At 41.0% G+C, this 24,992-nt stretch overlaps 1 protein-coding gene across 11 annotated transcripts in view; it reads right to left on the minus strand.

The window, feature by feature from the left end:
* The window catches only part of LOC129629920 (protein FAM170A-like), a 76,603-nt gene that overhangs the window by 38,966 nt on the left and 12,645 nt on the right, over nt 1-24,992 (minus strand). Inside the window, exon 3 of one of the 11 annotated variants that reach the window (XR_008703401.1) lies at nt 15,592-16,959. The exons of the other annotated variants lie outside the window; for them this stretch is intronic. The gene's annotated coding sequence lies outside the window, so the exon portion shown is untranslated. Of the gene's footprint in view, nt 1-15,591; nt 16,960-24,992 lie in introns of those variants that run through there. 11 annotated transcript variants of the gene reach the window in all.

Here is a 24,992-nt window from a genome sequence, read left to right on the forward strand (position 1 = left end):
TCCAAATGAGAAAAGCAGTAATTCAAAATAAAATGGCTTTGGACATGCTCACAGCTGCTCAAGGAGGGACCTGTGTTATAATTAAGCTTGAATGTTGTGGCAACGTATCAGCTGCTTTACATGACATGAAAAACCAGGTAAAAGCAATGTCAAATGAAAAGATTCCTTTCTGGACTTTGGTCCTATCCTGGGTGAAGGGTGTTTGGTGGAAAACTATATTTACCATTGTTAGAGTTGCCTTGATAGTTCTGCTTTGTGGACCCTGCATTTTACAATGTATTATGAACTTTGTAACCCAAAGGTTGGTGTCGTTCTCCCAAATTGGCGGTCAGAGAGCCAGGGTGCAATATATCCCTATGAGCGATACTCATACTATGAGATAAGAGCATCAAGAAGGGGACATGAAGGAGGAAACAGACAGAACAGGCTCCACCTTGAAAGCAGGACTCCATCTTGGGCTGGACTGTGGACTTTGAACTATATGCCAGTATCTATGGAAATAACATACAACTGAAAAACCAGACCCCCCACCCCCACCCCTATGGAAGAGCCCCAGGGCTCATACCTAGACTTTCCGTTGCCTAAAAGAACACCCTAATTATCTGTGTAACCAAATAGAATCATAAATTCTATTATGCTTATTGGGCTACAACCACAGGCCTATTGATAATTGTCCACTGTTAACTACCTAGGCTTAAAACATAAGAATCCCGTGTTAACTTTGATTGTATCTTTCTTTTCCTTTGTTCAGACTAGTGTCAAAGAATTTGGGGAGGTAAGTTTGAGCACGTAAACTTAGGGTATATAAGGTTTTCACAAAAACTGGTCGGGGTCTTTGGCTAAGAGGAGACTCTGCCTTGGGCCCGCCGGTGTAATAAACTGCACTCCACTATCTGCATTGTCCTTCTGAGTGAGTTTGTTTCCTGGAATTTGTGGCTACAACACTCCAACTTGATACCAAATAGAACGTCAAAATAATATTTCTGAGATGAAAGACAGAGTTTTAGGTTGTCAGACTCAACTTTCCTAAGTTTAATTTCTTTCTGTGTTCTCAGCTCTACGGGAACGTTGGAATCACTTGGGAAGCTTTAAAGCAGTTGGTGATGGACAGGGAGGCCTGTCGTGCTGCGATTCATGGGGTCGCAAAGAGTCGGACATGACTGAGCGACTGAACTGAACTGAACTGAACTGGTCCCATGTTAGAGCAATTAAATCAGGCTATCTTAGAGAAAGCGAGCTTTAAACAACTCTCCAGATTATTAAAACTAAGATCATGGCATCTGGTCCCATCGCTTCATGGCAGATAGAAAGGGGAAAAGTGGAAGCAGTGACAGATTTTGTTTTCTTAGGCCCCAAATCACTGTGGATGGTGAATGCATCCATGAAATTAAAAGACACTTGCTCCTTGGAAGGAAAACTATGACAAACCTAGACAGTGTATTAAAAAGCAGAGACATTACTTTGCCAACAAAGGTCCGTATAGTCAAAGTTATGGTATTTCCAGTAGTCATGCATGAATACAAGAGTTGGATCATAAAGAAGGCTGAGAATCAAAGAACTGATGTTTTCAAACCGTGGTGCTAGAGAAGACTCTTGTGAGTCCCTTGGACTGCAAGGAGATCAAACCAGTCAATCCTAAAGGAAGTCAACCCTAAATAATTCATTGGAAGGACTGATGCTGAAGCTGAAGCTCCAATACTTTGGCCACCTGATGCGAAGAGCCAACTCATTGGTATAGACCCTGATGCTGGGAAAGATTGAGGGCAAGAGGAGAAGGGGATGACAAATGATGAGATAGTTGGATGGCATCACTGAGTCAATGGACACGAGTTTTAGCAAACTCTGGGAGCTAGGACAGAGAAGCCTGTCATGCTGCAGTCCATGACATCTCAAAGAGTTGGGCATGATTTACTGACTGAATAACAGCAACAACCAGATGATTCTAATGTGACAGGAGAATCAAGATCCTCAGGACTCCACTAGCCCTGCCTTGATCAAGCAACCACACTTGGAACACCCCCACTGATGATGAATTCACTACTTTCCAGGGAAACCCATTTCATGTTGAGACAGCTCTGAATTTTCAAAATCTTCCCTATGTTGAAGTTAAACCTGCCTTTTGGACCATCCCTCAATTTGGCCTAGCTCTGCCCACAGCACCATGGAAATCCACCCAATACATGTATCAAATTCCAGAATGATACAAAGCTGGAGACCTTGTTTGAAAGCACAATTGACAGGCTGAGAGCAAATTTAATGAAATGATATTCAACAGGCAACCTCTCTTCCTGGGGCTGAAAAAGTATGACACAAAGAGGGGATGGGAGAGAAAGGTTGCTGGCAGCAGAAGTTACTTGATAGATTCTGGGGTGGGGACTGGAGGGGACTGGAGGGGACCCCACCTGAGCCATCAGGGTGATGCGGCTTATGTTCTCCCAGGCTGCATTCACAGACATGAGATCTCCAGAAGGGAGACACACCTGCAGGAGAAAGCTAAGGTGACCACATTTAGATAGAGTGTGATAGAGTGATGGAGTGATAGAGAAAACCAGAGAAGAATGAACCCAACGGTGAAAGATTTTTAAGTGTTAAATGAAGAACTGTTAGGGGGAAAGCCAATGAAAAAGAAAATATTCAAGTAAGGACCAGGAAACTAGCATTTGAGGATATACTCTGTGCCGGGTGCCCTACATACATCACTTCAGATAATCATCAAGACAGCCTCTGAAGTTAACTAATTAACAGGAAGATGTTTACAGGGCCTCAAGGGATAACACTAGAAAGAAGGGGAGGGTTCAGAGCTTTAACGAGACAGATACCTTCAATTATGCTGCTTTCCTTTTCTTTTTGGGTCTCCTTCAGAGAAGACTAGGTGATGTCACACCTCAGTTGGTGGGGCTCAGTTCATAGGTCCACAGACTCCTCTCTTAATTATTAATTTACTCCTTTGTTTATTCACGTGTATATTTTAAGTCCCCATGGCCCACCAGCATTTCTCTCCTCCTTTATAAACAACATATACTCTTCGATCTGCATATGTTATTGTAAAATTTTGCATGTATTCTGTAAATTTTCTTTTCCTATACGTCACCATTTTCCACTAGAGATTGCACCTTTTTCTTGTTAATTTGCAGTAGTTTTCAGACATCAGTCCCTTGTTGGCATTAGAACTTGATTCATAGTCTGTTAACATTCTAATCTTTGTAATAACATTGCTCAGAGGTAAACAAAATCAACTTTTCTTCTTAAAGATTTCACATTTGAGCTTTTCGTTAGTAAATCCCCAGCTTAAGGTCACAAAGAAGTTCTACATTTTCTTCTAATAATTGTACAGTTTAAACTTTTAGACTTAGGTCTTTTAGTCGTCTGGAATCTGCCTGTGTATATGATGTTTGACAAGATCAACATTCTTCTTCTCTGTGTAATGAGCCTGTTCATCCAGTAGTATCTAATATACAATCTTTCCTTTTCCCACTGACATGTGGTGCCACCTCTATAATATATTAACTTCCAATCAATACATGAATCTGTGGAACTCTCTGTTCTGTTCCACTGATCAATTTGCCTGGCCTTGTACCAATATCGCACTGTTTTCATTACTATGGCTTGGTAGCCTGTCTCAGTATCTGCCAGGAAATGTTATATTCAATTTTCTTCTGCAAGCTTGGCTTATTATGGAAAAGTTCTGGAGACCTGCTGTATAACATTCTGCTTATAGTTAGCATTATTGTATTGTACATTTGTCAGGAGCAACGATCTGATGTGTTTACTACAATTTTTAAAAAGACATTGGCTTACTATTTGTGCACTTTTATTATTCTGTATAAGTTTTCAAATTCCGTTCAGTTGCTCAGTCATGTCCAACTCTTTGTGACCCCATGGACTGCAGCACACCAGGCTTCCCTGTCCATCACCAACTCCTCGAGCTTGCTCAAACCCATGTCCATTGAGTAGGTGATGCCATCGAACCATCTCATCCTCTGTCATCCCCCTCTGCTCCTGCCTTCAATCTTTCTGAGCATTAGGATCTTTTCCAATGAGTCAGTTCTTTGCATCAGGTGGCCAAAGTTTTGGAGCTTCAGCATCAGTCCTTCCAATGAATATTCAGGACTGATTTCCCTTAGGATTGACCGGTTTGATCTTGCTGTCCAAGGGACCCTCAAGAGTCTTCAACACCACAGTTCAAAAGCATTAATTCTTCAGTGCTCAGCTTCCTTTATGAAATTTCTACTAAATTTTCAAGTAGAGGCTATCAAATTCATCCAAAAATCCAAATGGAATTTTAATCAGGATTGAATGGAAATTATACATAATTCAGGAAAAATTGTCATTTTCATTATATTAGTCATTTCATCCAAGAGCATGAAATGTTTCTCCATTTATTCAGGTCATCTTCTATGCTCTTTATTTACATTTAAAAAATTTCCCCCATAGAGCACATGCATAATCTTAGATAAAGTAATTCCTAGATACAGTCTGTCTTGCAGAAGTTCCTATACACAGACTGATAGACAAATGATATCAGAGACTTCCCTGGTATCTTAGGGACTTCCCTAAGACTCCTTGCTCCCAATGCATGGGGCCAGAGTTCAATCTCTGGTCAGGGAACTAAGGTCCACCTGCTGCAACTAAAGATCCTGCATGCCACAAAGAAGATCAAAGGTCCCACGGGCTGTGAGTAAGACCAGGTGGTGCAGTGCATGCTCAGTGGCTTCTGACTCTTTGCAGCCCCATGGACTGTAGCCCACCAGACTCCTCTGTCCATTGATTTCCCAGCAAATAGTACTGGAGTGAGATGCCACTCCCTTCTCTAGGGGATCTTCCTGAACCAGGGATCAAACCTGGGTATCCTGCATTGCAGGCAGATTCTTAACCATCTGAGCCACCAGGGAAGCCCAATAAATAAATTAGGCACAGCCAAATAAATATTTTACAAAATGATATCAGTATAACTGAGAAGCTTCTGGTTAATATGGGATTTTCTCAACACCATTCATATCTTGTGCTACCCAGCAACAGCAGTTGTGTGCAGAACAACTAACCCAGCTGTTTCATGCATGGGCCACTCCACTCAAGACCCTTCACTCTCCTGGTCTGTCCTCCATCTACTTCAGGTCCCCCATGTGTGGTAACCAGTATCTTCCTGGAACTTGGTCTGTAACTGCAGCACCACAGACTTGAAGACCCTGTTTTTTCCCAGCTGGGTGCTATTCACTGTCCCAACTGAGCTGCTCAAGCAGATCATATACTCAGGGAGTGCCCCAACGAAGCAGATTTCAGCTCAGACCAAGGAAAGACTTTCTGACCCAGCCACCCTAGGAAGGAAAAGTGCTGTCCCCTTCTCTCTGCAAGTGTCCTCTATTCAGGAGGTCCTGGTGTGACACTGAGTCCCCATGTACCAGCCGAGGTCTCCCATCCTGAGTACATGGAGCTCTTGTCTGCTGGAGAGGTTGGGGAAAAAGAGAGAGAGGACCTGGCATCTTTGTGGCACATCTTTGGACTCAGTAGGCAAAGGCCAGGCTCCAATGTCTCCCTGGCACTGAGACAGCCACAGCCCCCAGCAGAGGGTGCACTCACATACACAGTGTGAATCTTATTTCTTACCCTAGGTTCATAAAATGAGCCAGCCAGTTTTTATCCTCATCCATTGTCTGGAACAAACAGTGTACATTAGAAAACAACTGTCTTTTGGAAGTTTCTTAGACTTTACCTGATAAATAGTTTTGAGCTTAGAGTTCCAGAGAAGGGAAGCCATTAAATTCCATTTCAGTTTATTTCATATTTATTTATGATTCTCTTTAAATTTTCTATTAAATTTGTGCTAATTGTGACATCTTCTATTTTTCAAGAAATGTATCCACTTCACCTACTTTTTAAGTTCACTCACATATAGTTATCATAGCAGAGAAAAAGCCATAAGTATAGTGGAAACATTAAAAATTAGTCATGTAAAGTTTGATGCAGTCCAAGTTAGATGCATGAAACAGGGCACTCAATGCCGGTGCACTGGGACAACCCAGAGGGAAGGATGGGGAGGGAGGTGGGAGGGGGGTTCGGGATGGGGGACACATGTACACCTGTGGCTGATTTATGTCGATGTATGGCAAAACCCAAAATATTTAAAGTAATTAGCCTCCAATTAAAATAAATTAATTAATTTAAAAAATTAGTCATGTAGATGAAGAGATATTTAATTGTGAAACTAATGAAATGTTCAGGATGAACTTTTACAACCAGGGGCCAGGAATTGCAACACCGCAGAGGTAAGGTTTACCCTGGCTAGCTGCACTGTGATGCCATCTAGTGGCTTCATTATAGATTGCAACAATTCTAAGACCCAAATCAACCAAAACTTCCAGGTCACTGGAAGAAAGTCTACAAATTCCCCAGTTTGCTGGTGGTCCAATGCTGCAGATTTAGGCTACCAGACTCCTGCCCACTTTGAGGCCTCTTCAGAGATTGTTAGCTGTTGCCCCCCGACCCCACCTTCACATTTTCACCACAGACCTCCCAGAAAAGATTAAAACTAAAGACCACAGCCATTGAGAACACAGGCAGGATACATCTTCATTCCTGATATATCAAGTTAATATTATTGTGAGGTGTTTCTGTAATTTTTTGTTATTTTTTTATATTTCTGTTGTATCTATTTATTTGACCATTCTATTTCTGTATCTTATTTAATTTTATTTAATTTCTTTTCCCCCAATACATTTGTTAGAGTTTATCAATCTCTATCAAGAGAATGGAAAAGACTAGAGATCCCTTCAAGAAAATTAGAGATACCAAGGGAACTTTTCATGCAAAGATGGGCACAATAAAGGACAGAAATAGTATGGACCTAACAGAAGCAGTGATGCTAAAGCTGAAACTCCAGTACTTTGGCCACCTCATGCGAATAATTGACTTACTGGAAAAGACTCTGATGCTGGGAGTGATTGGGGGCAGGAGAAGGGGATGACAGAGGATGAGATGGCTGGATGGCATCACTGACTCGATGGACGTGAGTTTGAGTGAACTCCGGGAGTTGGTGATGGACAGGGAGGCCTGGCGTGCTGCAATTCATGGGGTCGCAAAGAGTCAGACACGACTGAGTGACTGAACTGAAATGAACAGAAGCAGAAGATATTAAGAAGAGGTGGGAAGAATACACAGAAGAACTGTACCAAAAAGATCATGACCCAGATAACCACGATGCTGTGATTACTCACCTAGAGCCAGACATCCTGGAATGCGAAGTCAAGTGGGCCTTAGGAAGAATCACTATGAACAAAGCTAGTGGAGGTGATGGAATTCCAGTTGAGCTATTTCAAATCCTGAAAGATGATGCTGTGAAAGTGCTGCACTCAATATGCAGGCAAATTTGGAAAACTCAACAGTGGCCAGGACTGGAAAAGGTCAGTTTTCATTCCAATCCCAACAAAAAGTAATGCCAAAGAATGTTCTAGCTATAGCACAATTGCACTCATCTCACATGCTAGCAAAGTAATGCTCAAAATCCTCCAAGCCAGGCTTCAACAGTATGTGAACCATGAAATTCCAGATGTTCAAGCTGGATTTAGAAAAGGCAGAGGAACCAGAGATCAAATTGCCAACATCTGTTAGATCATTGAAAAAGCAAGAGAGTTCCAGAAAAAAACATCTACTTCTACTTTATTGACTATGCCAAAGCCTTTGACTGTGTGGATCATAACAAACTGGAAAATTTTTCAAGAGATTGGAATACCAGATCACCTTACCTGCCTCCTGAGAAATCTGTATGTAGGTCAGGAAGCAACAGTTAGAACTGGACATAGAACAACAGATTGGTTCCAAATCAGGAAAGGAATACGTCAAGGCTGCATATTGCCATCCTGTTTATTTAACTTATATGCAGAGTACATCATGCAAAATGCTGGGTTGGATGAAACACAAGCTGGAATCAAGATTGCCGGGAGAAATATCAATAACCTCAGATAGGCAGATGACACCATCCTTATGGCAGAAAGTGAAGAGGAACTAAAAAGCCTCTTGATGAAAGTGAAAGAGGAGAGTGAAAAAGTGAAAAATTCAACATTCAGAAAACTAAGATCATGGCATCTGGTCCCATCACTTCATGTCAAATAGATGGGGAAACAATGGAAACATGGAGAGACTTTATTTTGGGGGGGCTCCAAGATCACTGAAGATGGTGACTGCAGCCATGAAATTAAAAGACGCTTGTTCCTTGGAAGAAAAGTTATGACTAACCTAGACAGCATATTAAAAAGCAGAGACATTACTTTGCCAACAAAGGTCCATCTAGTCAAAGCTATGGTTTTTCCAGTAGTCATGAATGGATGTGAGAGCTGGACTATAAAGAAAGCTGAGTGCCATGAAGAATTGATGCTTTTGAACTGTGGTGTTGGAGAAGACTCTTGAGAATCTCCCTTGGACTGCAAGAAGATCAAACCAGTCAATCCTAAGGGAAATCAGTCCTGAATATTCATTTCAGGACCAATGCTGAAGTTGAAGCCCCAGTGATTTGCCCACCTGATGTGAAGAGCTGACTCACTGGAAAAGACCCTGATGATAGGAAAGATTGAAGGCAGGAGGAGAAGGGGATGACAGAGGATGAGATGGTTGGATGGCATCACCGACTTAATGGACATGAGTTTGAGTAAGCTCCAGGAGTTGGTGGTGGACAAGGAGACCTTGTGTGCTGCAGTCCATGGGGTCACAAGAGTCGGACATGACTGAGTGACTGAACTGATCAATCTCATTTATCTAGTCAAAGAAGCACCCTTTGGTTTTATTAATTTTTCTATCTGGGGGCTATAAATATTTTAATTATTTATTTTTTAATATGCCATAAAATCCATCCTTTTAAAGTGTAAAATTCATTTAGTTCAGCTTCAAACTCATGTCCATTAAGTCGGTGATGCCATCCAACATCTCATCCCCTGTCGCCCCCTCCTCCTTCCGCCTTCAATTTTTTCCAGCATTAGGGTCTTTTCCCCCCACTCCAGTACTCTTGCCTGGAAAATCCCATGGAAGGAGGAGCCTGGAAGGCTGCAGTCCATGGGGTCGTTGAGGGTCGGACATGACTGAGTGACTTCACTTTCACTTTTCTCTTTCATGCATTGGAGAAGGAAATGGCAACCCACTCCAGTGTTCTTGCCTGGAGAATCCCAGGGACGGGGGAGCCTGGTGGGCTGCAGTCCATGGGGTTGCAGAGTCAGACATGACTGAAGTGACTTAGCAGCAGCAGGGTCTTTTCCAATGAGTCAGTTCTTCACATCAGGTGGCCAAAGTACTGGGGCTTCAGCTTCAACATCAGTCCTTCCAATGAATCTTCAGGACTGATTTCCTTTAGGACAATTATTTGGTCTTTAGTATATTTGGGAGAATGTGCGAACTATTACCACTATCTAATTTAAGAACATTTTCATTACCCCCCAAAGAGTACCCATACCCATAAGCCATCATTTTCCACTTCCTTCTTTTGCCTACTGATCTGTTTTCTGTCTCCATGAATTTCCTATCCTGGATAGATCATATAAAAGGAATCAGAGAATAAGTAGCCTTTTATAACTGGTTTCTTTCACTTAACATAGTGTTTTCAAGGTTCATCCACATTATGGCAGATATCAGTCCCTCTTCCTTTTTATGGTGGAATATATTCCATTGCATAGGCATACCACATTTTCTTCATCCATTCATTAGTTGATATATATATTTGAGGTTCTACCTTTGGGGCAATTAAAAATAATACTGCTATAAACATTCATATAGGGGCTTCCTGGGTGGTCCACTGGTTAAGAATCTGCCTTGCTATGCAAGGGAGGAAGGTTTGATCCCTGGTCAGGGAAGATTCCACATGCCTTTGAGCAACTAAGCCCATGTGCCACAACTAGAGTGAGTGGACGCAATAAAGATCCCGTGTGCCACAACTATAACTCGACCCATCCAAATAAGTAAATACTTTTTTTAATTCACGTACAAGGTTTTCTATGAACATATGTTTTCCGTGGGGCTTCCCTGGTAGCTCAGCTGGTAAAGAATCCTCCTGCAATGCAGGAGACCCTGGTTCAATTCCTGGGTCAGGAAGATCCCCTGGAGAAGGGATAGGCTACCCACTCCAGTATTCTTGGGCTTCCCTGATGGCTCAAACTGTAAAGAATCTGCCTGCAATGCAGGATACCTGGGTTCAATCCCTGGCTTGGGAAGATCCCCTGGAGAAGGGAAAGGCTACCCACTCCAGTATTCTGGCCTGGAGAATTCCATGGACAAAGGAGCCTGGCAGACTACAGTCCATAGGGTCACAAAGAGTCAGACACAACTGAGCGACTTTCACTCACTCACTCATGTTCTCAGTTCTGAGTATATAACTTGGAGTCAAATGATTGGGTCAGGTGATAAAGCTGTTTAGCTTTTTAAGCAACTGCCAAATTTTTCCACCATGGCTATACCAGTCTACATTTTCATCAGCAAAATGAATAAGGGTTTCAATTTCTCCACATCCCTAATGGGTACAAAGAAGTATCTCATTATGTTTTTTTGGTTTTTGTTTTTGTTTTTGTTTTTTTAAACTTTACAATATTGTATTGATTTTGCCATACATCAACATGAATCCACCACAGGTATACACGAGCTCATTATGGTTTTGACTTGAATTTCCCTGGTGACTAATGATGGTGAGCATCTTTTCATTTGCTTATTGGCATTTGTCAATCTTCTTTGGACAACTATCTATTCAAAATTATTTGCCCATTTTTAATTCGGTTTTTTGTCTCCTTATTTTTGATTGTTGATAAGTTGATAAATTGTTGATAAGTAAGAGTTACTTATCTATTCTGAATACTGGACTTTTTCTCCAACTTTGAACAATTTCTTTGGCCAAAGATTTTATCTGTAAACTCAGAAAGTAAATAGCAGCATTGAGAGAAGGCAGTAAATGAGCAAGAGCGAAGGTCAGAGTACACATATTTTCATCAACTGTTTATCCCATCAGGGCTCTGGGTTGCCTGGACTTAACCATCCCAGCACCACAGATTTGGATCTTTGCTAAGATTTCTGAAATAAATCCCTATTTTTAGTCCATGATCTTGAGGATATTATTGATCCCTCCAAACTTCATCTGTAAAATGGAGATATTATCCTTGAAGCTCCTCTTGAGTATTATATGACATAATGTATAGAAACACTTGGGGCTTCCCAGGTGGCTCAGGGGTAAAGAATGAACCTGTCAATGCAGGAGACATGAGTTTGATCCCTGGGTTGGGAAGATCCCCTGGAGGAGGAAATGGCAACCCACTCAAGTACTCTTGGCTGGAGAATTCCATGGACAGAGGAGCCTGGCGGGCTACAGTCCAAGGGGTCACAAAGAGTCAGACACAACTGGGTGACTTAAGTTTGAAATAGTAGCTCCTCCTCCTCTCATTTTAATGTATATTTCCACATATTGCCTTCCAAAGTCTTAATTTCACATATTCCAACTGTTTAAATATAATGAATACGTAAAATAGATAGCTAGTGAGAAGCTGCTGTATAACACAGGGAGCTCAGCTTGGTGCTCTGGGATGACCTAGAAGGGTGTGACAGGTGGCGGGGGTGGGGAGGAGATATGTCTACTTACAGCTGATTCAAGTTGTTGTACAGCAGAAACTAACACAACTTCGCAGAGCTATTACACTCCAATTTTTAAAAACTAAAAAATAAGTGATATAATACTTGCATGTAAGTTTAATAGGAAAGTACAAATCAATATATTCAAGAATGTATATGTTGTTTAGGAGAAAAAGTTCTCATGGAGAATTGACACAGAAATAACTATGGAACTCTTTTTTTTTTAAATACAAGAAATTGTATCACAGATATTACATTCAATTTACATAAATTCATGTGGTTCAATTATGTAATTAAAATATTGTAAAATTAAAAAATATAATGAAGGTTTTCTTCCCATAATTCTTTTGGCCTGCTATGGGAAGAGGTCATATTGCCTAGTTAGATATATATGTTAAACATAATGCACATATGTATTTCCATATGACCAGAATTCTAGAACAACTTCATGTTCCACAAGCTTAAATGAGCCCTAAGTTAAACACTAGCCTTCTTTTCTGATTGCATTTCTAAATATGGTCTCTGGCTTATTATTTATTTCCCTCAGATGTTGCTGAATGGACTTTTATCCTAAAGCTTCATTTGTAAAAAAAAGAATATTAACATAAAAGAATCCTCAGAACCCTGAGGAAGATATATTACTCCATTTTTTTTCTAGACACCCAGTAGCAGAAAGTGTACATTTTATTAAAAAGATTCAAAAGGCAATTGTTTAGAAAAGTGACTCACATATAATCGGAAAAATAAGTCAAAAAGTGGATACATGAAGAATTGAGAATTCTTTTTTCAGCAATGTCTGATATATCCATGCTTCTCAAAATCAATTTCAGTCTTCACCATTCCAGGATAGCTTGATGATAGGGGAGCTATTCATTCAAAAAGAATGCTCAATGAGAAATCATTAGCTCAGGAGATAATACCCACACAAAGGAAGGGGTAATTTTAGAAAATTAAGAGCCTCATATCTCAAAGGTAAGGCACTCCTAAGGTGATATTCTTAGTTTTACATATGGTTTCTCCTTTATTCATATAAAGACTCTTATTTCCAAAAGCCATGAGTTTGGCTTGAGGTAAAGTTTGCGTTTAATTTTGTATCCTTTTCATTTCGGTGTAATGCTGTAGTGAAAAATCTTATTCGCCCTTCAATAATGAAGGGAAGAGATATTTAGGGAGTTTGGGACCGACACGTGCACACTTTTCATACTGTTCATAGGGTTCTCGTGGCAAGACTACTGCAATGGTTTGCCAGTCCCTCCTCCACTAGACCACATTTTGTCAGAACTCTGCACTGTGACCCGTCCGTCTTGGGTGGTCGTACACGGCATGGCTGGTAGCTTCAAGTCATAGAAGCCCCTTTGCCATGACAAGGCTGTGATCCATGAAAGGGTGGCTACATGAAGGACAGTCATCCATGAAGGACAGTGACTGCAGCCATGAAATTAAAAGATATTTTTTCCTTTGAAGAAAAGTTATGACAAACCTAGACAGCATGTTAAAAAGCAGAGACATCACTTTGCTGACAAAGGTCCATCTAGTAAAAGCTATGGTTTTTCTGGTAGTCATATACAGATGTAAAAGTTGGACCATCAGCAAGAGTGCTGAAAAATTGATGCTTTCAAACTGTGGCGCTGGAGTAGACTCTTGAGAGTCCCTTAGACAACAGGAGATCAAATCACTCAATCCTAAAGGAAATCAACCCTGAATATTCATTGGAAGGACTGATGCTGAAGCTGAAGCTCCAATACTTTGGCTATCTGATGTGAAGAGCCAACTCATTGGAAAAGACCCTGATTCTGGGAAAGACTGAAGGCAAGAGGAGAAGAGGGCAGCAGAGGATGAGATGGTCAGATAGCATCACTGATACAATGGAGATGAATCTGAGCAAACTCTGGAAGATAGTAAAGGACAGCAAAGCCTGGCGTCCTGCAGTCCATGGGGTCGCAAAGAGTCAGACACAAGTTAGGGACTGAACAACAACAACAATTTACCACTGCTATATTTAAAATGAATAATCAACAAGGACCTAGTATACAGCTGCTGCTGCTATGTTGCTTCAGTCGTGTCTGACTCTGCGCGACCTCATAGACGGCAGCCCACCAGGCTCCTCTGTCTCTGGGATTCTCCAGGCAAGAATACTGGAGTGGGTTGCCATTTCCTTCTCCTAGTATACAGCACATGGGACTATGTTCAATGTTATGTGGCAGCTGGATAGGAGGGGGATTTGGGGGAGAATGGACACATGTATATCTATGGCTGGGTCCCTTTGCTGTCCACCTGAAACTATCACAATACTGTTAAACAGCTATACTCCAATATAAAACAAAAAGTTATCAAAATAAAGAAAAATTAAAAAATAAAATAATAAATCTTATTCACCCTTCATATGAATGTGGCTGATACTTTCTACTGTTGGTTGGAGAAAGAATGAGAACATTAATACTATTCTGTCCACATGGCAGCCACTTAAATTCTGGTTACACTGGTGAAGGAAAATATTCATAAGATTCCATAATCCAACTGGAATTCCTTATATTCACCAAATGAATTAACTTTAATGGGAAGAACATGTTATACATATAATGATTTGCAAGAGAGCCTTCATATTTAATCTTCATACCGTTTGATTCTCATTAGACTTTTTACATAACTGATCCAAGGCTAAAAATGACTAAAAATCCCATGACTACTCTTCCTGCTGATGGTGCCTCTGAACTGGTATAGAGTTAAAAATGTCATTTCCACAAATGAAAATTGCCTTTACTGAAATTCAACAATTTCATGGCAATTATCCATCCATATTTACTTTTTAAAATGCTTTCATTTGGATAACATTTCATTGAATATCATCGAATAAGTTTTCTTTGGGGCACAGTGATTTTCATACTGTCAACTAATAACCAGTCAGGTGTGTGTCTTGCCGCTTCTTCCCAGAATCACCCTTTTTTCATTTTCCTTTTTAAGTCAGTACTTTCCTTCCTAGCTTCAGGAGTATTTTCTACTGAAGTGACAAGCCATCTCCCAGATTTTTAGAGAAAGAAATTTTGCTGTTAAATATGTGGACAAATTTAGCCACCAAAACACAACCTCCTATTAACTCATTCACTACCAGAGAGCTCACAAACAAAGCTGTCATCTCACTTCACCAAGAGTTCCTCTGACAGTCCCACGTACCTATGGGTGGGATCCACTGAAGGTGTATACACAGGTGGCTCTCCTGCTTGAACAAGTATCAGAATCACCTGGAAACTCATGCTGCTGGCTCCATGACCATGATTTGAAAACCACTGCATAAATCCCCATACATTAACCTCCACTCTAGAGAGATACAACCTTTTCTCAACACAGACCAACTTTAAGGTTAAAAAGATTAAAACAGGTAAAATCTTCAAGAACTCCTTTGCAGCCTGCTGCTGCTGCTGCTGCTGCTGCTAAGTCGCTTCAGTCGTGTCCAACTCTGTGCAACCCCATAGATGGCAGCCCACCAGGCTCCCATATCCCTGGGATTCTCAAGGCAAGAACACTGGAGTGGGTTGCCATTTCCTTCTCCAGTGCATGAAAGTGAATTCGCTCAGTCGTGTCCGACTCTTAGCGACTCCATGGACTGTAGCCCACCAGGCTCCTCCATCCATGGGATTTTCCAGGCAAGAGTACTGGAGTGGGGTGCCATTGCCTTCTCCAGTTATCCTGGATTCCATAATCACTTGCTGAAGTCACTGTGGCTTTCTGGATTCTAGGATCCTGAATCCTGTTCTTTTACCAAAATTTCCAGAATTTTCTAGACTCCCTCTATTTCACCACTAGACTACTGTTGCTCTTGTCTCAGTATCACAGAATTACAGCATTACTGCTATTTATCTCCTGACTCGGGAAAAAAAAAAAAAAAAAGCCCAGTGAAGAAACGGCTAAGCCCCTTTTCTGAAGGCAGATGGAAACTGCTCACCAGGTCATGATTTCTCTAAAGCACTTTTAAGAGTTCAACATTTATTACAAATTCAGTAAGTCTCTGTACATTTTTAAGTCTTTATTGAATCTGTTACAATACTGCTTCTGTTTTACGTTTCAGTTTTTTGCACGTGGAATCTTAGCTCCCCGGGTAGGTATCCAACCCACAGCCACTACATTGGAAGGTGACGTCTTAATCTCTGGACTGCCAAGGAAGTTCCTCTGTACATTTTAACACATTCCCATACTCAGAGGGAGGGGAAGTATCCTGTATTGTCCTTCATTACTGCAAATACTGTAATAGCTTGTGAACAGTTCTGAGAGGTAAAAATACATCCTCAGTGGACTAATGACTTGCAACAGACACAGCATAAGGGCAGGAGAGGTGGGAATGTGGCTGGACTCACATCCCCCTTACAGTCATCTTAATTTATTCCTCTTCAGTCCAAGCCACTTACAATACATTTAAAACATAGCTTAGGCTTTGTTAGAGCCCCTGGCACAAAGCATGTTTGCACACGGCACTATTTTTTCAGTCATGGAGCAAAATCAGGTACTGATTTGTTGTTGTTTAGTTGCTAAGTCATATCCGACTCTGCCACCCCATGGACTCTAGCCTACTAGGCTCCTCTGTCCATGGTATTTCCCAGGCAAGAATACTAGAGTGGGTTCCTTCCCAGGGCATTTTATAGACCCAGGGATCGAACTCCCATCTCCTGCACTGGCAGGAGGATTCTTTATCGCTAAGCCACCAGGGAAGCCCATGTACCAATTACCTGTGTCTAATACTGTATGTGAGATAGTTCAGGGAGAAGTCATGGGTAACCTTTATAAAAAACAAAACCCCTTTCTGAATGATCTTCTCACAGCTAACACAATAATTCAAGCCAATGCCAAAGCATTAATAACTACAATTAATGTACGGTAAAGAGCAAGAATTTAAAAGCACCTTGTTAAAGGACTTCCCTGGTGGCTGTTGGGAGGCACAGTGCAAAATAGACTTGAAGGAGGAGGTCCGTGGGAAAATGGCAAAGGGCCAGAAGTACCCAGGCATTGTGTACTGATTGCTGAAGAACATTTCCTGCCTTTGGCTATGCTTGGTGCCTAGATTTAACAATTAAACATTAAAGACGTTACTTGAGAAAATGGGTCATGGATAAATACATGGGTCGTTAAGAATGTGTTGTTTCTTGAAATATCTTTTACTGATTATATCCTAGCCTTGTACATGTTCTGCTGACTGTATGCTCTAAGCTCTTTGTTTCTTGCTCCTATAAAAAGGCTTGACCGCAGAAATAAACTTGTCAGTCCTTGCAGAGACTGTCCAAGTGTTGTTCTTTCAGGTTCACCGTTTCCAAGTCCTGGAGACATATCTCCAACAAGTGGCACCCGAACAGGGACTTGAAGGAAGACTGAACAAAGCAGCGAGCCCTGCAGAAAGAGGTAAGCAGGATGGGACAACATAGCAGTAAGATTCCTTTCATTTCTATAATGCATCACTTTCTGAAACAAAATGGTGTTAATGTTTCAAGAGATCAGTTGAATGACTGCTATCATATTTTACTGGAACATAATCCATGGTTCCCAGAGGAGGGGACGCCCAATCTAGACATATGGAAAAGGGTTAAGAATAATGTTTTGCGAACATATCGGCAAGGAGTCCGTATTCCCCCTCAATGGTGGGTTACATGGTCACTCATACGGGCTGTCATAGAACAAATTGAAGGGCATAATGTTGATTTGGAAGTAGAAATTGTTTGGTCTTTACATGAATATGAGCTTAAGGAACAAGATATGCAAGGTGCTTTGAAATATAAGCACCTTATGCTTAATCAGACACAATCCCTGGAAAAATAGCTTGGAGACGTATGTATACAGGATGTGTCAAAACTGAAGCCACTTAGAGCAGAGGTCATTTCATTCAACGGACAGCCCAAACCTGAGGTTTTTCCTTCTGCTCCGTCTGTAACAGCAGTTGCTAACTTTGCTCATACTAATCATTTCACTCCTCCTTGGGAGATGCCTACTTGTGCTTATGCTTTCCCAATACAGTTTGATCAGCCTGCCCAAGGCCAGAATGCTTGGGCTAATCTAGATTTTGGTATGTTGTCCAGCTTTAAGAAAGCATGCACTGTGTATAGACCTACTTCTCCTTACTGTGTAGAATTCCTCAGAGGATGGGCTGATCATTGGATGTCATATGATTTTTTTTCAAGTAGCAAAGATGGTTCTAAATCCTCAACAATTACTTCAGTGGCAAATGTGGGTTGGTGATGAGGCCCGACAAATGATGATTGACCAGCAATCTCATGGGAACCCTGCCAATTTAACCTATGATATACTCATTGGAACGGGAGCCATGGCTGATATGACTGCGCAATTAGATAATATTACCCCTCAGATGTTGCATTTCATTAGAGAAATTTCTTGCAGAGCATGGGCAAAGGTTGATAAAGTTAACTCTGATGGTTCATTTGTCAAGATTACTCAGGGACATGAGGAGGGATATGCCCAATTTATAGGAAAATTAAAGGATGCCATTGAAAAATCTATCAGAGATGAAACCTTACAAAATATTATTTTAAAACAACTTGCCTTTGAAAATGCTAATGAGGAATGTCAATCCATGCTTAGACCAATTTGAGAAACTGGTTCTCTTATGGAATATTTGAAAGCTTGTAGAGATATCGGATCTATGTCCCATAGAGCAAAATTAGCGGCACTAGAAACTTTCAACATGCAAAAGGCTGCCAGCGCTAAATGCTTTAACTGCGGGAAGGCCAGCCATATGAAAAAACAATGCCGCATGCCAGTGCAAACAGCTAAAAATAATCTTACTTCTAATAAAAAAAGGCCCCCGGGAGTTTGCCCAAAGTGTAAAAGGGGATTCCATTGGTTGAATGAGTGTCGTTCCAAATTCGATAAGGATGGAAATGCATTGATACCAGAGGCACAACAAAAACAACAGGGAAACTAATAAAGGGGCTATCCTCTAGCCCCACTACAAAAAGAGGACCCAACATTATGACACTGCAAGCAGCTACATCTGAGAGTGCTTACATTGATATACCTAGTCCTTATGATATGGAATTAACAGAATTATACAATCCTCATAAAATCCCCACTGGATATTATGGTCCGATCCCACCCAGAACAATTGGACTAATTTTGGGATGTAGCAGCTGTACAATGAAAGGTTTAGTAATATTGGCTGGAGTTGTGGATGAAGATTATGAAGGAGAGATACATGTCATGGTGAATGTCATAAAATTAAGAAATGTATATCTACAAAAAGGGGAACGCTAAAGTAATATACATGATTATTTTTGCCATATGTCAAACCAATGAGGGCATCTGATAAAATTAGGCAGGGAGGTTTTGGTAGCACCAGCCTTACTGCCGCACTATCCACCTTATTAAAGGAACATCAAAAGCCTATGCTTACTCTAAAGATACAGGGAAAAAATTTCACAGGTATGTTGGATACAAGAGCCAACATTTCCATTATTAGAACTGAAGAATGGCCCCTTGAATGGGGTAAGACTATGGCTCCTTCCAGACTGTTAGGGGTAGGAGAGGCTGATGCTACACGAACTTTCATCAGTGCATCCTATTTACAAGCTTATGGTCCTGATCAAATTGTAGTTTACATCAAACCATATATTATCACTATCCCTATTAATTTGTGGGGAAGGTATTTTCTTGAACAAACAAAAGCCACAATCTCTCTAAATGAGCCTTTTTGATGGGGGCCATTGAGTTAACACCTCTGCCTCTTGATTGGGAATCTGATGCCCCAATATGGACACCTCAATGGCCCCTGACTAAAGAAAAGTTGGCAGCTCTCACACAATTAGTAAATGAGCAATTACAAAAATATCATATAGAGCCTTCATTTTCCCCATGGAATTCTCCCTTTTTTGTAATAAAAAAGAAATCAAGAAAATGGCAAATGTTGATAGATTTAAGAAATGTTAACAATACTATGATTCCTATGGGGCCCTTACAACCTGGATTGCCCTCCCCTTCCATGGTGCCAAAAGGATGGCCTGTAATTATTATTGATTTATAAGACTGCTTTTTTACTACACCTTTGCATCCTAAAGATAGAAAATGTTTTGCTTTTTCAGTTCCCTCTATAAATCACATGGCTCCTGTTAAAAGATTTCAATGGAAGGTTTTACCTCAGGGGATGATGAACTCTCCTACCATTTGCCAATATCTCATATCTGTTTTATTACAACCCAGTAGAGATAAATATCCTACTGCCTTCATAATTCATTATATGGATGACATACTCCTTTCCATGGAATCTGAACTTTGTTTACAACAGTTATATGACGAAGTCACCACCACTCTTCAAAATCATGGCCTACTTGTTGCGCCAGATAAAATTCATTTGAAAGCACCCTTTAATTACCTAGGACATGTTATGGAAGAGTCTAAGATAAAACCTCAAAAAACTCAAATCTCTGTGCATTCTCTATGCACATTAAATGATTTTCAAAAATTGATAGGAGATATTAATTGGCTTCAGTCATCTATTGGCATTCCCACCTATGCATTACAAAATTTATTTAAAATTTTAGAGGGACCTCCTGACCCTAGTAGTCCTAGACAGCTAACAAAAAAAGCGAAAGAAGAATTAAAATTTGTTGAAAAACACATTCAACAATCTTTTTCAACTCGGCTGGACCATACCCAACTGATCTATTTATATATATTCCCCACCAAACATTCACCTACTGCAATCATAGCTCAAAACAGCCCAATAGAATGGGTATATCTACATACTAAGCAGTCAAAGAAAATCATATCATACATTGAGAAAATAGGACAACTAATTGTATCAGGAAGGAGCCATGTACAAACCTTAACTGGATTTGATCCATATGCAATACATGTCCCTTTGACAAAAAAAGGAATTACAAATTGCCTTACAGTATAACATGACCATGCAAATAGCATTAAGTGACTTTCAGAATGTTATCTCATTCCATTTGCCAAAAGGAAAATTATGGGACTTCCTACAATTTACTAAATTTATAGTAACTAATATCATTGCCTCCCAGCCTATTTCAAATGCACCTACCTATTTCATTGATGGCAACAAGAAAGGCATAGCTGGGATTGTCGGCCCTGATATCAAAGAGAAATTACCCACTACCTATTCTCCAGTACAAAGAGTTGAATTGTATGCTTTATATGCTCTTTTGTCTCTTCAACCTTCATCCTTCAGTGTCTATACTGATTCCAAATACCTTGCTTCCCTTTTCCCCGATTTTGTTACTGCCTTTTTATACAACCTAGATGAAGAATTATATACTCTGTTTTCAAAGACTCAAGCCTTAATTCGATCACATACGGAACCTTTCTTCATTGCACATATACGTGCTCATTCAGGTTTACTTGGCCCCCTGGCAGCAGGGAATGATGCTGTTGATAAGTTCATAGCTCCTATCTTTACATCTGCTATGGACGAACACGCTAATCTTCATACCAATGCTAAAAGATTGCACTCTAAATACCATATTTCCCTCACTGAAGCGAGACATGTCATTAAATCCTGTGATGTCTGCGCTCCTCTGCACTTACGTACCACAGTTTCAGGAGTTAATCCTCGTGGGCAACAGCCTAACTCCCTTTGGCAATCTGACTTCACTCACTGCTTCTTGGGAAAGTTTTCTTTGCTTTTTGTCTCAGTTGATAAATTTTCAGGTTTTATATGGGCAATGCCTATCTCTTCAGAATCCAGCAAACATGCCATTTCTGCACTTTTACTCACCTTCCCTGTTATGGGAATACCTTCGGTCTTAAAAACAGATAATGGCCCTACATTTACCTCTCACTCATTTCATTCATTTCTAATGGAATGGAATATAACACACATCACGGGGATACCCTACAATCCCCAGGGTCAAACAATTATCGAAAGAACCCATCATACTCTTAAAACTCATTTATTAAAACAGAAAGGGGGAATATGGAAGAGGAGATACACTTCTTATCCTATGAACCCTCAATTGTTATTATCTTTAACTCTTTATTCCTTAAATTTTTTAAACTTACTAAAAGATAGTTCTGATACTCGTGCAGACAGACATTTTGCAGAGGAAAACAGTAAGAAAACATTAGAAGCCAACACACCAATACGGTATAAGCAGTTTAATCAATGGTTGCCAGGAATCTTATGACTCCTAGGCAGAGGTTACAGTCTTGTCGTTGCAGATGGAGAAGAAATCTGGGTTCCACTTCGCCATGTCTGTTACCGAGAAGGACCCCAAGACCAGACTCCCCCAACAGGTGATGCAGCTGACACGAAGGGTCTCATCAATGACCATAGAGAAGCCGAAGAGAAAACGTCAATGTCTGAACCCCTACTGTAGGACCTGAGCAATGGCATGTGTGGAAGATTCCTGCTGCATTGGAGTGCTTTGCCAATGTGTATGAGACTGCAAAAGCCTTAAAAATCTCAAAACTATACCTTTTTATACGATAGTACAGGTTATATCCAATCTTGTGTGCACCTCCCGTACATGTTTATAGATTGATATAGATCTTTCTGCTAAGATTGTTAACTGTACAGCATGTGCCTTGTATACGTGTTTAAACCATACTATTTCATATCATTATGTCAACATTGCAATGGTCAAGCAAAGATCTGATTTGTGGCTTCCTGTTAACCTAACAGAACCATGAACTGACTCTGTATTTCTCTCAGCTTTGTTCAAATATGGCTTAAGGAGGTCAAGGCGCATAATTGGATAGATTATTGCTGACATTCTTAGTCTAATATCTATTGTTACAGTAGGAACCCTATCTGTTATGGCACTACACAATTCTATACAGATGTCTCTACTCAAGACTCCGTGCCTCCTACGACGGAGTCCAACTAACAGCTGCCATGCTTAAACTAAAAACAAAAGGAGGATATGTTGGGAGGCACAGTGCAAAATAGCCTTGAAGGAGGAGGTCCGTGGGAAAATGGCAAAGCGCCAGAAGTACCCAGACATTGTGTACTGATTGCTGAAGAACATTTCCTGCCTTTGGCTATGCTCAGCACCTAGATTTAACAATTAAACATTAAAGATGATACTTGAGAAAATGGGTCATGGATAAATACATGGGTCGTTAAGAATGTGCTGTTCCTTGAAGTATCTTTTACTGATTATATCCTAGCCTTGTACATGTTCTGCTGGCTGTATGCTCTAAGCTCTTTGTTTCTTGCTCCTATAAAAAGGCTTGACTGCAGAAATAAACTTGTCAGTCCTTGCAGAGACTGTCCAAGTGTTGTTCTTTCAGGTTCACCGTTTCCAAGTCCTGGAGACATAGCTCCAACAGTGGCCCAGTGGTTAAAACTCTGCCTTCCACTGCAGCAGGGCATGGGTTTGATCCCTGGTTAGAGAACTAAGGTCCCACATGCTGTCAAGTGTGGCTAAATTTTTTTAAGAATAAATGCACCTTGTTAATACAAGGTAAAACACAATGTATCAGGTATCAGAGATCACCTGTTTCACTTGTACAGCCCCAGTCTCTATTTAAGAGTCAGAGAGGAAAACTCAGTTGTGATAACACCCAAAATTAGGTGGCCATCCTAGCAGCTAAGGAGAAGGAGAACATTTATCAGTCATGTTGCCACTGTCTGGTTTTAGCTCCCTAATTTATACTCGCCTTCTCTGAACTTCTGAGGCCTCTTCCCCGTCACATTCAGAAAGAGAAAAATCTTATACTATAGAACAATGAAATTGGCTTCCAATGGCCAAAATGTATGTAACAAATATAACAGGAAGGCTTCTTGCTTCAAAAGCACACCTCGGGGTTCCCCTTAGGGTATTCCCTGCCGTAGGCAAGAGAAGCCACAGAAGCAAGAAATGCCTTCATTAGTCCACACGGACCAGAGGCAGGAGCTGCCTCCACTGCTTTCCAGGCTCCGTCCCCACCCTTTCATTAGGAAAAGTTCTCATTTCAACCCCTAACATTGGTTGACCAGACCTCAGGGTAAATGAATGCCAACACCTCATCTACACCAGGTATCTACTTTTATATATCTTATCACTGATTAGAGACTGAAATGTTTTCTCCCTTTACATGTATTCTAGCCATAAGCAAGTCTGTGCAGGGGTTTGGTGGCTCAGCGGTAAAGAACCCACCTGCAAGGCAGGAGAAGCAGGTTCGATCCCTGGGTCGGGAAGATCCCCTGGAGGAGAGCATGGCTACCCACTCCAGTATTCTTTCCTGGAGAATTCCATGGACAGAGGAGCCTGGCCAGCCACAGTCTGTAGGGTTGCAGAGAATCAGACAAGACTGAAGCAACTCCACGCAAGTACAAATTTGTAGGGAGCACCTAAGACTACTTTCTGGAAATGGAGGGAATGTGGTGGGTAGAAGGCATGAGCCAGAGGACAGAGGTGCCTTAGGGACTGGAGCCCTTCTTTCCTGGCATGAGTATCTTGCACAGTAGCAGCTTGAATGCAGAGAACATTTCGTCTCATTTCCCACCCCCTGGTCTCACCCAGCTCTGCTCCGGCTACTCAGATGCCAGGCTCCTGGCTCATTCAGACATATGGGGGTGTTTCTGGTTGTCACAAGGACTGGTAGCCCTAGCCTTTCCCAGACCTCCTTGCTCATCTCTCCAAACGGCAGAGAGTGTGTATGGGGTGGAAGGGGGTGTCACTCTATGTCTGTGGATCAAATGCAGCAGCTGTGCATTATAGCGTGCACATCTATGAGGGGGCTAACTTCTTCCCTTCCAATGTTACCGGGATGTAATTGACCTACAGCACTGTGTAAGCTTAAGGTGTACAGCATAAAGATCTGCCTCCTGTACCTCATGACATGATCACCACAATAGGTTTAATGGTAATATAGATACAAAATAAAAGGAAAAAATCACTTCATGTAGCTACAAAACAAAAGAAAAACATTTTTTTTTCCTTGTTATGAGAACTTCTAGGGTTTACTCTAACAACGGTCATATATAACCTATGCTGCTGCTAAGTCACTTTAGTCGTGTCTGACTCTGTGCGACCCCATGGATGGCAGCCCACCAGGCTCCTCCATCCATGGGATTTTCCAGGCAAGAGTACTGGAGTGGGGTGCCATTGCCTTCTCCGTATATAACCTATAGCAGTGTTATTTATATTTATCTCATTGTACATTACATCCCTCTATTTATTCTATAACTGAGGTTTCTTCCTCATTACCATCTTCATCCAATTCCCTCTCCCCCCAGCCACTGCCTTTGATAAGCACAAATCTGGTCTCTTTTTCTATGAGTTTCTTTGGTTTTAAAGTAGCATGGGCCTGCAACAATGTTGCTTCCCTTTATATAACATAGTGATTTGATATTTCTATACATTCAAAATGACCACCACAATAAATCTAGTTACCACCTGTCACCATGTAAAGATACTACATTATTATTGACCATATTCCCCACACTGCACATTTCATACCTGGGACAT

This window comes from Bubalus kerabau, chromosome 1 (assembly GCF_029407905.1).
Source record: "Bubalus kerabau isolate K-KA32 ecotype Philippines breed swamp buffalo chromosome 1, PCC_UOA_SB_1v2, whole genome shotgun sequence".
Classification (NCBI taxonomy): Eukaryota; Metazoa; Chordata; class Mammalia; order Artiodactyla; family Bovidae; genus Bubalus; species Bubalus kerabau.